Genomic DNA, 15,066 nt, shown 5'->3' on the forward strand with positions numbered 1-15,066 from the left:
ATCTTGTAGCTTCAGAGACGTTAAATAAAAACACCGTGACGTATTCGTGCTTTTTTACGAGTTAACCCTACTTACCCAGTGCAGTAAGCTCCCTTACACCCACTCCCTCATACATGTATGGTAAGGGGTGTAAGAAGAAACAGATACATATTTATGTGCTTCTATAGAGTAGGATGCATTTACAATAGGAAGTATCCCATAGTGGGCATAGTGGTAATGCATGCATCCTAAATTTTAATGACACACTGTGTCATGTTCCATGATATGACAAATGTCATGTTGGATGAGATGATGGCACATGTCGAGTTATACGACCTGACATCATGTACCATGTTACTTTACTGGACATGATGCATTATTTTACGTGACATGGATACGAAGGATACCATGTAAAAATGCACGAATGTGGAGGTGTTTTGATTTATACATCTTTGAAGGTGCCAGATAAGTCGAAAAGCTAGTTCCTTTCTTCTACTTCCCTACCTCCGATCAGGACCTATTCGCCTTTTTTTGTGCTATGATAGGAATATTTTTCGTTCTGGTTATAAAATGCGGCTGAGAATCGCTTCCGCACGAATACTTGGCTCTGAGCACTGTGGGACTTAAATTCTAAGGTCATCAGTCCCCTAGAATTTAGAACTACTTAAACCTAAGGACATCACACACATCCATGCCCGAGGCAGGATTCGAACCTGCGACCGTGGCGGTCACGCGGTTCCAGACTGTAGCGCCTAGAACCGCTCGGCCACCCCGGGTGGCACGAATACTTGACCGGGGCCGCATGCTACCCGCGGGCCGCAGTTAGAAGACCACTGCTCTTGAGTCACACTGGACGATTCACCCTTGTCCCCAGAGGCCTGCCTTGTGTGGCAAACCTGTCTGTCGGCCAAAGTTTTATTTCTCGTTCAGAGGCGTCAGCGTGCCATCAATCAGTGCTTAGTCATTGCGCTTGGTCGTGACAAGATTCTTATAGTATCCTTGAACTTTGGCTCTCTTTGCTGATGTCTTCTTGTGCCACGTTATCTGTTCCAAGTACCCTGTAGCATCCTCGTGCACAGGTCTCCACTACGTCACGCCGCTCTACTACCATCACGGTACAAACAAACAAGTTCTTCGTAATTACGTGACTTTTGATTTCATCATCACGTCTTAGCAAGAAGAAGTGATTCGTTTCTTGCACCATTAAACCTCTTTGCAGCCACAGGTCGCTACTACGACGAAAGGGTGAAGGCTAGTATATAGACTTCCGTGTCCAACAGCAGAGGCCACTAACACCTTTTGTTCCCGAAGGCGTCACTAAACGACACACAGTTCCTGCTATCGCGCGACTGAGTAAGTGCTTAAATCTGCTTAAAAGTGGCTTAGTTGGCATGGGTCGTGAAGAACGACTATCTTCGTCCGTGACAAAGGAGATGTGGGCTGTGGTTAAGACGACGTCTTATTCTGTGTGTCTTAGATTATGGCAATGAAATTAAGGGTTCTTTCGTCGGAGATGTTGATGCTGATAAATGGTGTCCTTTCACTGCTTTTTCTTCATCAAAGTAGTACGTTTGCCAGAGAGCCCGAAATATTTTTGATCGACCGACTGTATACATGAACGTGATTACGACACGTTATTATAGTGCACTGACACATGTTCTTTAGAAGATTGAGATTTTGGATCGTCGCCATGTAGCCACCTCCTTTCCGTCGACATGAAATGTATTAGCTGAAAAACAAAAATTCATTGATTTTCCGACGTTTACTTCCAAACATCACTGTGCCGATTAAGTCCAGAGAGTTCTTTTATGTCTCAACGGTTGTAGTGAGACTTGAAAATGACTTAACAAAGGATAATAAAAATCAAGCTTCCTAGAGAAGCATATCCACAAAGAGATGGTTGTCCTACATATCGATTAAGAGGTATTTATTTGTTAGTTTGAAAAGAATAATTTTTATTGATAGCCTATCTTCATAATCAAATGACTGAATCCCTTCCAAAATGCTGTTGAAAGCCTAACAACAACGGAAAGAATGAAGCTTACTCTTGGCCAAAATGCTCTACTGTCGCGTACAGTTACAGCCTTCTCTGAGTCAAATCCCTCACACTTTGCGCAAATGCCATTTTTGAAGGACTGCAGGAAAAATAATATTCCGCCAAGTGAGATGTTGGGTTTACCATTCCACTGTCATGGATCCCTAGTGTGTTATCCGATAAAAAACAATTTCAGATTTATTTGAAACATACTTGCTTTTCCATTACAAAGCCTCATTAGCTTTCGAAATACAGTGGGCTACACACCTTAATTATCATCTACCTGAAAAGGATCCATTTCACTAGGACTTTTTTCCAGTTGCATTCTGAAATGGAAAAAATTCTCAAGCTAATCGTCAAAATTGCGTAGCCAAAATTGCATAGTATCTAATCTATTCGCAATTTTTATACGTTTCACTCAAAATTTTACAAGCCTTGCTTACCTATGGCGACCAACAACTGTCACTTTGGGATGAATAGGCTTAAAATCATACTGACTGCAAGTCTTTGCTATTCTCCCAAGGATAAATCAAGACATCCAGTAGTTTGTCAATGGGGCTCCTGGCTCAGGGAAAGCGCACACATAACATATACAGACAAAGCTGAGCACCATTCCAATGACATCGAAGCAATGTTACAGTGGTGGGGATGGGGAAGGAGGTGGGAGGGAATGGATGCCAGGGCTGTGCATGGTAGCACATGTAAGCCCACCCTCCCCCCCCCCCCCACACACATACACACACACACACACACACACACACACACACACACACACACACACACACACACACAAATCATCATCATAAAATGTAGGCATAAGTTATTATTTTTAAGGATAGCATATAACAATCGCTAAATTGCATTATGAAGGATATGAATTCAAAATAAAAAATATTTACTCGAATAGAGTATAAACATGGTGATGTATTATGAAACCTTATAATCTATCAGACCTAAGCCTTGCTGTTATTTCTGAGATGTACACCAACTGTTATGCAATAGACAAACTAACCTTTTCCAATGTCAGTTTCCACCGGTCTTCCCATTCTTCCATAAATAATCCACAATAGTATTTTGCAACTGTGACTTACTAAACCGACGATCCAGTGTCTTTGCAATTCGAACTATTACATACTTCTTAAAGTCTCAGGGTATTTTGCCTGTCTCATTCATCTTACATTCCGAGTAGTGTGATCTTGTCATGGTTGGGTCTCCGAAAAATACCAGTAATTTTGACCTGTTACCACATAGGCCTAACAGTACTCTTCCAGAATTTTCTGGCCATATCATACCTCTGATATCACATTTATCTAGTTCCTCTTTCATTTCTATAATATACCTTCTAGCTCATTTGCCTTGTATGACTCTTCTAAATATTCTATCCATCTTTCAGCTTTCCCTTCATTGTTTAGGACTGGTTTGCAGTCTGAGCTCTGGATATTCGTACAGCAGGTTCTCTTTCCTCGAAGTGTCTCTGTAATTTCTGTACGTGGGATCTATCTTTTCCTACTCACGCATGCTTCTACAACCTTGCATTTGTCCTCTAACAATGCCTGCTCAGCCATTTTGCGTTTTCTGGCAATCTCCTCTTTAATATATCCATTTGCATGCTTCGCTTGCTGAGTTTTTACATTTTCTCCTTTTATCAGTTAAATTCAGTATCTAGTGTGTTATCCAAGGATTTCTACTAGTCCTTGTCTTTTTACCGATTTCATCCTTTGCTGCTTTCAGTATCTCATCCTCAAAGATACCTATTTGCCTTCTGTGTTCGTATCCTTCTTTCATTTAAGACTTAATGCTGACCCTAAAACTTTCAACAATTTTTGGAGGGTCCATTTCCTTAATTTCCTACCGTTTTACAATTTCTTCAGTTTTAATTTGCCATTCATAACCAATAAATTATGATAAGGCTCCACATCTGTCGCTGGAGATGTCTTAAGGTTAAAATCTGAATTGTCTATCTCACCATTAGATAATCAGTCTCAAAGCTTCCAGTGCATCTAGGTCTCTTAGATGTATACCAACTTCTAACATGATGAGTAGGCCGTGATTAAACTATATTCGGTGCAAAATTCTACAGTCGGATTCGTCTTTCTTTCCTTTCAACCATTCCATGTTCTGCTTGTCTTCCTTTTAGTAGTATCGAATTCCAATCCTCCAGCACAACTATCTCAATAACTTCTTTTTCTTATCATAAAATTTTTCGACTTTTTAAAGTTATTTTTTCGAATCGTTTCCTATAGTCTTCTTCTTCTCTTTCATACTCTTGTCCATTTTAACCCTAGCTTTCACTGTGCCAGTGACACTGCTGAAACAGCTAATTTTTCACGGAACTTAGCGTCATTCACTTTCATTATTTTCCACATTTTTTCATCCAGATTCTAGCTGGCTCGATGTCTGTCTAAGAAACTGTCTGGGTTTTTGCATAATTGATGCCTCGGTCACTGCAACGTTCGTCTAACGGTTTTATACCAATATCGCCTCTTTTTAGTCATATCACCTACTTTACTCCTGCACTGCAGAAAGATTAGCTAGGTGTATGAAGTTCTGTGGGTAAGTTAATACCATAATTAAGAAGATATCCACTTTTCGTTTTTTTTCTTCATCTTGAGTGCTTCATTGCTTCAGTTCTAACTAGTGAACATAATAAATATCATTCTGTGATGAAGAATATATACATCGGCTATACTTTAACGCACCTCTGCCACAATATGTAACCCAGTAAGTCTGAATAATTTTTTGTATTCTTAACGAGCTATTATTGTACCTATATGAATACAAAACAGTCTTAATACTTACTGGGTTACATATTGTAGCAGGGATGCCTTAAAATATAGCCGAAAGAATAAAACATCACTTTCATAATAATTAAAACAATCACAACATGGCTGTTGTCATTTGGTATTTCCACACCAATGTACAGCTAGCGCAGTGCTTGGGGTAAGGAAAGCATCTGGCACTGGTAGCACGCGCAAGGAGGGTGCGCGATAGTGAATGAACATTATCATAATAATCTTGCTTAAAACCTTAAAATTAAAATTATGAGGTTAAAACTAGATCTTATTTTAAGATCAACATTGTATTACCTTCGCTAATCATATTTGTATTAAAATACACTCCTGGAAATTGAAATAAGAACACCGTGAATTCATTGTCCCAGGAAGGGGAAACTTTATTGACAGATTCCTGGGGTCAGATACATCACATGATCACACTGACAGAACCACAGGCACATAGACACAGGCAACAGAGCATGCACAATGTCGGCACTAGTACAGTGTATATCCACCTTTCGCAGCAATGCAGACTGCTATTCTCCCATGGAGACGATCGTAGAGATGCTGGATGTAGTCCTGTGGAACGGCTTGCCATGCCATTTCCACCTGGCGCCTCAGTTGGACCAGCGTTCGTGCTGGACGTGCAGACCGCGTGAGACGACGCTTCATCCAGTCCCAAATATGCTCAATGGGGGACAGATCCGGAGATCTTGCTGGCCAGGGTAGTTGACTTACACCTTCTAGAGCACGTTGGGTGGCACGGGATACATGCGGACGTGCATTGTCCTGTTGGAACAGCAAGTTCCCTTGCCGGTCTAGGAATAGTAGAACGATGGGTTCGATGACGGTTTGGATGTACCGTGCACTATTCAGTGTCCCCTCGGCGATCACCAGTGGTGTACGGCCAGTGTAGGAGATCCCTCCCCACACCATGATGCCGGGTGTTGGCCCTGTGTGCCTCGGTCGTATGCAGTCCTGATTGTGGCGCTCACCTGCACAGCGCCAAACACGCATACGACCATCATTGGCACCAAGGCAGAAGCGACTCTCATCGCTGAAGACGACACGTCTCCATTCGTCCCTCCATTCACGCCTGTCGCGACACCACTGGAGGCGGGCTGCACGATGTTGGGGCGTGAGCGGAAGACGGCCTAACGGTGTGCGGGACCGTAGCCCAGCTTCATGGAGACGGTTGCGAATGGTCCTCGCCGATACCCCAGGAGCAACAGTGTCCCTAATTTGCTGGGAAGTGGCGGTGCGGTCCCCTACGTCACTGCGTAGGATCCTACGGTCTTGGCGTGCATCCGTGCGTCGCTGCGGTCCGGTCCCAGGTCGACGGGCACGTGCACCTTCCGCCGACCACTGGCGACAACATCGATGTACTGTGGAGACCTCACGCCCCACGTGTTGAGCAATTCGGCGGCACGTCCACCCGGCCTCCCGCATGCCCACTATACGCCCTCGCTCAAAGTCCGTCAACTGCACATACGGTTCACGTCCACGCTGTCGCGGCAGTGTTAAAAACTGCGATGGAGCTCCGTATGCCACGGCAAACTGGCTGACACTGGCGGCGGCGGTGCACAAATGCTGCGCAGCTAGCGCCATTCGACGGCCAACACCGCGGTTCCTGGTGTGTCCGCTGTGCCGTGCGTGTGATCATTGCTTGTACAGCCCTCTCGCAGTGTCCGGAGCAAGTATGGTGGGTGTGACACACCGGTGTCAATGTGTTCTTTTTTCCATTTCCAGGAGTGTAAATTGACACAATAATTTAAGAGTGGCTGAGATGGTCAGTGACCAGTTCGCGACATGCTTCGAAATTCTGTTGAAAAGAACATTAATCTTAGAAAGCAGATCCTGGAAGCTCGACGAAACATAATAAAAGCTGTAGCTTCAGCTCTGTTGGGAGAAACATTTAAAACTGATTGTCAACCATGAGGCCGCTGATTTCAGCATGTAAATGTGGGTTTCCAATCCAAGACAAAAACAACTACTTTCACTGCCGCTGTGGCTGCTATTTACGATGATGATAATGGTGGTGTGGTGATCCCTGGTAACAGCAACGTTAAGGAAGAATCTGTAGCTGATTATGAGAAAGATGGTGTCTCCTACTCAAGAATAAGATGAACTAACGTACAAAAGAAAAATAGAGCAAAGACAGTCAGCTTGTTACCAGCTTCATATTTCAATAAACAAACTGAAAAAACTCTTGACACTGTGTGTGGTATCGGGTTTGACTCACCGGGTGGCTGGATGACTGGTAACACACCAGTGGACATTGTTGAAAATGTTTTAGTTACTCACAGCGTAAGGTATCCCGGAACTGTAGAACAGTATCCTAAACATTACGCAACTCGTAATCTTCACAGTTATCAAATTAACTAATGCTTTTAAATAATATTACACTTCCTACAGGCTCGTAAATGCATACAGAGGATGCAAGTATACTCGTACCATAAAGCCTCTGATTAGGATACTTCAGTATCCAGAACAATATGCTGCTGGACAATATTCAGTCACAAACGTGGAAGACAATCTAGGTTCATCAGAGAGTGACAACGCCAGTGATAGCGATGAAAATGATTATAAGGTGGTAATTAGAAAAGCAGTACGTGCAGGGACGGGAATGTCTAATGAACCATGAGAAAAAAATAAAATTGAAGATGAAGATTGGAAATGTTATTCTGACAAGTTACATGTTGACTACAACCTCTGGAATAATACAGATTAACTGGTGGAACGTTTAGTGTCTTCTTCCATCAAAAGCAGCTAACAATTCATATGATAATGAAATTACTTCAATTGAAGAAGGGCTTCATGAAGCTGCTGCTATTGGCCCGTAGGAAACAGATTACCTGTGTTTCTTTAAATATTTATATCTCTGTTTATTCCCGACATTGTTCGTAAATCTTATTTCAACAAATATGTCGTACTATATTCTTAACTGTCTTTCTAGCTGCAGTAAACAAGTACGAGAGGCTACCTCCTCAAAAATAAGTTGTACGTTGCTTTGTGTGTGTGTGTGTGTGTGTGTGTGTGTGTGTGTGTGTGCGCGCGCGCACGCCAAGATTTAAAAGAAATTAACTTGGATGCGACACAGACCCACATATTTATAAATTGTGTTATATTTTGCCTATAGGAAACATAAAGGTAGGAATTGATGCAGTCGACATGGAAAGCACAAATTGGATACACAGACACCACGACGCGAGGGTAAGTGAGCAGACATGTATCCCGAGTAATGAAAGTATATACTAAAGAGACTAAGGCCCCTAATAGCAATATACCCTGACAAGACTACCGAAGCTTGTTGAAATAGATGGCTCGCAGGGTCTAACCTTGTCAGTAAGTCTTGCGTAGCTTCGTCACCATTGCTATGCTAATGAAGCTGTTATGTTGTTAATGACTCATTGAAAAACCTCATATGTAGAATAACTTGTATTTTTGTGAGTTTGTATGCCAGTAAGCGTACTTTGGAAGTAGTTCCGTTATGACTGCTTTTCAAGACATGCGAACTTACACTAGGTTTTTAGAAGTGTGCAGCGGTAGAATTCTGTCAGCAACAGCCCACAACCTAAGCACCTGTCATAACTAGTGCTCGGTAAGCGTGGTAGATGCTTCCACGTACCCACGTTGCATATGTGCTTTTTATGCTCTACATATTTCAGCGTGATGCACGACGGCTTTGGCTGCCATTGGGGTTCGATGAGAAACTCAACGCTTTCGGCGTTAGTAAGCTAAAGCGCAGTCTGACCAGCAGTTCTTATTCCAGTCTCCTCTATCTCTTCTGGTAGACTGGAAGAAGGCCCAGGTCGCAGCAATCTATAAAAAGCGTAGAAAATAGGATGCACATAATTACCGGTCAATTTCACTGACGTCGATTTGTTGTAGAATCATGGAACATATTTTGTGTTGAGACATAATGACCTTTCTAGCCTCTAAGAGGCTCATCTGCATAAACCAGCACGGTTTTAGGAAACAGCGGTCATGTCATGCGAGACACAGCTGGCCCTCTTTGTGCATGATATACTACGGGCTCTAGATACCGGCCCCCAGGTTGATGCCATATTTCTCGACTTTCTGAAGGCGTTCGACTCAGTTCTGCACTGTCGCTTGCTCCAAAAAGTGCTCGCTTGCGGTCTATCGGATGACATATGCGGTAGGATAGAAAGTTTCCTAACTGACAGAGAGCAGTATGTCGTCCTGAATGGGGAGACTTCAGGAGAAACAAGCGTAACATCAGGTGTGCCCCAGGGCAGCGTAATAGGTCCGCTGCTATTTACGATTTACATAAACGATCTGGTTGATGGTATTGATAGCGGCATTAGACTGTTTGCTGATGACGCTTTAGTCTACAGGATAGTAGTATGACACGAAAGTTGTGAACAAATCAACGAGGATTTTCAGAAAATAAATGCGTGGTGTAATGACTGGCAGTTATCTCTCAATATTAGTTAGTGTAACCTACTGCGTATAACTAGGCGAAAATCCCCAATAATGTACGAGTACAAAATAAATGCCCAGTCTCTGGAAGCGGTAACATCCGTCAAGTATCTGGGTGTGACTATTCGAAATGATCTCAAATGGAATGATCAGATTACACAAATAACGGGCAAGGCGAACTGTAGATTGCGGTTTATTGGTAGAATCCTGAAGCGATACAGTCCTTCAACAAAGGAAATTGCTTACAATACGTTAGTTCTTCCAGTTTTAGTATATTGTTCGTATGTAAGGGACCTACCAGTTGGATCTGATTCAGGAGACTGAGAAGGTCCAAAGAAGAGCGGCAAGATTCGTGACTGGTAGATTTAGCAATCGCGAGAGCGTTACAAATCTCACTGAAAATTTGAAGTGGGACACACTTGCAAATAGACGACGCGCTAAACGGAAGGGGCTGCTCACCAGATTCGGAAATCCGATCTTCGCCGAGGATGTAGAGCATATATTATTACCACCAAATTTCAAATCGTGCAATGACCACCATTCAAATATAAGGGAAATTAGAGCTCGTATTGAGGCGTTCAGACAGTCGTTTTTCCGTCGCGCGTTCCGCGAGTGGAACAGAGGGGGGAAAATATGATTTTGGCGTGAATTATGCCCTGCGCCACACACCGCTTGGTGGCTAGCGGAGTATATAAGTAGATATGTAGTCTTACACGGTAAGCGTCCAAACAGAAAAACTGAACAACACTGTTATCTCTTTCGGAGGTGACCTGCATTTCCCTTTGATTCTTCCAGAGAATGTCAATATGGTATCGATTTCTCCTACAGTAGTTTCCTGTGGTCGTTCTACTTCAGGTCATTCTCGATGCATACTTCTAGAGATTTGCCATTGCTTCTCTCTTCATAGACTGACCTAAATCAGTATAGCTGAACAATAATGTATCTTTCTGGCTGTTTAATAGGTTACATTAACTGATATTGAGAGCCCATGTTGCAAGCATGGTTCTTATGCAGGTGTTCGTTTCATTTTCCTGTAATGTTCTGCCTTTGCAACTTTCGTATGAACAACAGCATGGTGCGCGAACTTCATCACATTGTTTGCGGTGTTATTTAGATAAGTAGACCAGACAAAAATCATCCACCTAATATCGTGTAACACCACTTCTAACTTTGATAATCTACATCTACATACATACTCCGCAAACTATGCAAACCACTGTATGGCTTATGGCAGAAGGTACCTTCACCACTACAAGTCATTTCCTTTCCTGTGCCTCTCGCAAATAGATTGAAGGAAAAAGGACTGACTATAAGTACCTGTACGAGACGCAGTTTCTCTTATCTTCGTGGTCCTTACGCGAAATGTGCGGTGGCAGCAGTATTGTTCTGTAGTCACCTACAAACGTCGGTTCTCTAAATTTTCTCAACATTATTCCGCGAAAAGAGTCTCGTCTCCGCTGGAGGAACTCCTACTTGAGTTCACGAAGCACCACGTCAGCGCCCGTGAAGTGTAAACTTGTGGTGCAGGATAGTGAACCACTGGGTCATAGCAATGTTTTTCATAGGCGGAAAACAGAATGCGCACAAGTATCGCCGCCTCCTGACATGTTGATGCTAGAAGACGTTCCTCTGAAGACTAGGAGGAAACTGTGGTACCAAAATGATGACTGTCCAGCCAACATTGTAAGAAGTACTACAGCATGTCTTCACGAATTGTTTCCAATTCGTTGGACTGGACACAGAAGTTATGTACCTTGGCTGGCCCGTTCCCTAGATTTGACCGCCGCAGACTTTTTGTGAGGAAAGCTGAGAGACGCTATCTACAACGACCTACCAACAACACCCGATTATATGCAGCCTGCTGGGACATATTCAGTGAAACGTTAGGATGTATGTAACGGCCATTCCATAACAGACTGGAAGCGTGTGAGGTAATGTGCTAGTTGCGGGGCCCTGGAAATATTCTAAGTAAGGAGTTGGCGTGGCCGCGCTGGGGCCTTTCGCTGGGCCGTGGCTCATTGGCAGGCACGTGGTGCCGAACGTTAGCCAGGGTCCAGGGACCACGTGGCTGGGAATTCCGTACTGACGCTGTGTCGATGAAGGAGACATGCCGGGAGTGCCAAAGATGGCGGACTTTGTGAAACATTAATGGCAGACATTTCACAGTTCGTACAGAAATTAATAGTAGCCAGATGAATCGTGATACCTCAACAAGAAACATGTACATTATCATTATTTGCACGACGATTCTGATGGTGTAAATAGATTTTCAATATCTTTATTAATTTAAAGGGCAACGGCCTTGCCGTAGTGGATACACCGGTTCCCGTCAGATCACCGAAGTTAAGCGCTGTCGGGCGTGGCCGGCACTTGGATGGGTGACCATCCGGGCAGCCATGCGCTGTTGCCCTTTTTCGGGGTGCACTCAGCCTCGTGATGCCAACTGAAGAGCTACTCGACCGAATAGTAGCGGCTCCGGTCAAAGAAAACCATCATAACGACCGTGAGAGCGGAGTGCTGACTACACGCCCCTCCTATCCGCATCCTCAGCTGAGGGTGACACGGAGGTCGGATGGTCCCGATGGGCCACTTGTGGCCTGAAGACGGAGTGCTTTTATTAGTTTAAAGTTTAGTATCTGACTGTAAATTATACAAGTAACACCCAGCAACGGATTTCCAAACTCTAAACGGTTCATCCGATTTTGTCGATCGACGTGTCTTTAGAAAGCTATTGGTGTAAATGTAAATTGGTATGAATTACAGGCATGTAACTTGAATAGTATATGAGTTATTGGAGGTCAAAGTGGCCGATTACTATCGATCGCGACAGGCCATAAGTACTCCATAGTAACACGAAAAACGGTAGCAGCAAGATAATAAATATATTTATTGATCTACGTCTTTGTTTACACCCGAAATATGCTATTCATGAAGAAATTGCTCAATTATTTACTGTGTTTTAGAAAGCACAGAGACGTTGGGCTACTGGCCTAATTTTGCTTGCTATTCGTTTGATACATGTCTATTTAATTTGTTTATGTTTTTAATTATGTGTGTTAGAGCGTGTTTATGGTCCGGCGTAGAAATATTTATTTAATTTCAGGATATTTAAATGTAAATCCAGAATTTTCAAAGTGTTTCATTATGTTTGTGACTGTACATTGGCTTGAACACATGGTGGGAGCGCTCTAGCCAATCACAGCGCTCGTGCATGGGGAAACTGGATGGAAGTGGGGGGAGAGCATCGTTTCAGGAGTGGACAAGGGAGTGCTTAACAGTGCAGCCTGAGGAGGACAACAGGACACAGCGAGTCGCACGGGACGCGACGGACGCACAGTCGTGGCAGAGACTTGGAGAGTGTGGAGAGGTTGGCACGTGGATGCGGCAGATAGAAATACTTGGTAGTGCCGACTTGTGCACTTGTGAGATTTCTGTGGCTTCTGCAGTGAAGACGTAGTGTGCGTTTAGAAGTGAATATCTCGCGAGCTGTGTTGTTGTTCATAACTAATTATGTGCATTAGGAATCTATTGTTTCCCTGTTATTCAACTTACGTATATTTCATTTAATTGCTGGACCATTGACACCAATAAGTGTTTTGTAGAAATATATCACATTCTCAAAAGTACTTCTACTATTGTACTCATCATTTAAAGCCGATAACATAGTACCTGCAGCTTTTCTTTAACTGCAAAATTTCTACATTCGCAATTGCCGAGTGATAGGAACCTTCGACCATTCGATTCATGTGTATTTTCATATTGTATACTGTAGACTCAGCAGTATTTGGCTTGTAATGAGGCAACTACGTATCCCAGCCCCTAGACAACTAAAACCAGCCAAAACTTTTAATACGTCAACATTGAGTCAGTGGGAACGTAGTTGAGGGCCACCACCACCTCATCACATTTATTATTTGAAAGCCCACAAGCATGTATTACTGCTGCCAGGTGGTCATTTTGAACACAATCTGGGATGGTCAATTTTCTCGTTACTGGTCAGAATCCACACAACTAGTGCATGCACTTGTAATGTTTTTTAGTTTGTGCTACCATAGGCATTGTACATGTGTCATAGAGGGAACTTTTCAAAATACCATATCTCGTAAACGACTCACACTAGAGTCCTGCAACAAACACAACTGACATTCTAATTTACCGCACTTTTTCGTTTATTAAATGTAGACTGGCAATTGCAAGGAAAGCGTTTCTGAAGAAGAGAAATTTGTTAACATAGAGTATAGATTTAAGTGTCAGGAAGTAGTTTCTGAAAGTATTTGTACGGAGTGTAGCCATGTATGGAAGTGAAATATGGACAATAAATAGTTTGGACAAGAAGAGAATAGAAGCTTTCGAAATGTAGTGCTACAGAAGAATGTTGAAGATTAGGTGGGTAGATAACGTAACTAATGAGGCGGTATTGAATAGGATTGGGGAGAAGAGAAGTTTGTGGCACAACTTGACTAGAAGAAGGGATCGGTTGGTAGGACATGTCCTGAGGCATCAAGGGATCACAAATTTACCATTGGAGGGCAGCGTGGAGGGTAAAAATCGTAGAGGGAGAGCAAGAGATGAATACACTAAGCAGATTCAGAAGGATGTAGGTTGCAGTAGGTACTGGGAGATGAAGGAGCTTGCACAGGATAGATTAGCATGGAGAGCTGCATCAAACCAGTCTCAGGACTGAAGACCACAACAACAACAACAACAAAAACAATGTCAAAAATACACTTTCTAAGTATTATTACAATCTGTTGATTGGCTAACACTGCGAGCACCTGACTACCAATCCATTCCGCGGAAACCGCACATCAATGTCACTTTCCATTTCGGCGATATTTGCGGTGCAAGTCTTTGTGATTCAGCCTGTATAATGGACGGCACTGTGTCAAGCAGTACACTACCAATGCTGCAACCGAACGTTATGGAATTGTTTTTCGTACTCACCAGCACTGACTTAGTTTTTTCTATTGCCATTCGTCACACAAACTAGAAAGTTTGTCTATCTTGTACCTTCCTAAAATCACTCAACAACGACATCATCGCGTATACGACAGCGTCATCAGCAAACAGCCGCAGGTTACCGTGCCCCCTGTCCGTCAGATCTTTTATGTACAGTATATCTGGAATAAGAGCGATCCAAATCACTTCCTTTGGGCAGTCCTGACGATTCCTTTCTCTCTGATGAACACTCGCGTCGCGAGCAACTTACTAGATTCTGTTATTTACGAAGTCTTCGAACCCCTCAGATGTCGTACGTTCGTACCATCGTTAACACTTTGCAGTGGGGCAGCGTGTCAAACGCTTTCCGGAAATCTATTAGGTCTACAACTTTGCTTCCGCCGTTTTGCAGTAGACAGCATTAGTGGAAAGTAGTGGCGCAAGTCGTGGGTCGTAAGTGTCATACAGTAAGCTTAGGCATTTGAGAACATAACGCCATCAAAATATTAGTCGACTTTTGATTGCATTCTCAGCTGAACATGTCAACTTACGAGCCCAATTCTCCGCATCTGCGGGAGGTTTTAATTTTCCGCTTAGATATGAAGAAATCTGCGGCTGAGGCTCATAAAAAGCTGGGTAACAGCTGTAATGAGACGCCTGTTAGTTACAGAACTTTGCAGAAAATGGTTTCCATGCTTCAAGAACGGTGACTGTGACGTTGAAGACCGGCGTGGTTGTGAAAAAGAGAAAGCTTTCGATGCTACTACAACCGATGGGAACAATCACAGGAGATCGTTATCGAAAGCAATTGATGTGTTTGAGCCGATCACTGGAAGACAAACGGCCACAATACAGCGATAGAGATGAGAAGGTGATTTTGCAACATCACAGTGCTCG

The 15,066-nt window shown here is 43.2% G+C and overlaps 1 pseudogene; it reads left to right on the plus strand.

Annotated features, from left to right (window-relative positions):
- The first annotated feature begins 11,523 nt into the window (after nucleotides 1-11,523).
- Nucleotides 11,524-11,641, plus strand: LOC124778332 (annotated as a pseudogene).
- The last annotated feature ends 3,425 nt before the right edge of the window (nucleotides 11,642-15,066 follow it).

This window comes from Schistocerca piceifrons, chromosome 2 (genome assembly GCF_021461385.2).
Source record: "Schistocerca piceifrons isolate TAMUIC-IGC-003096 chromosome 2, iqSchPice1.1, whole genome shotgun sequence".
Lineage (NCBI taxonomy): Eukaryota > Metazoa > Arthropoda > Insecta > Orthoptera > Acrididae > Schistocerca > Schistocerca piceifrons.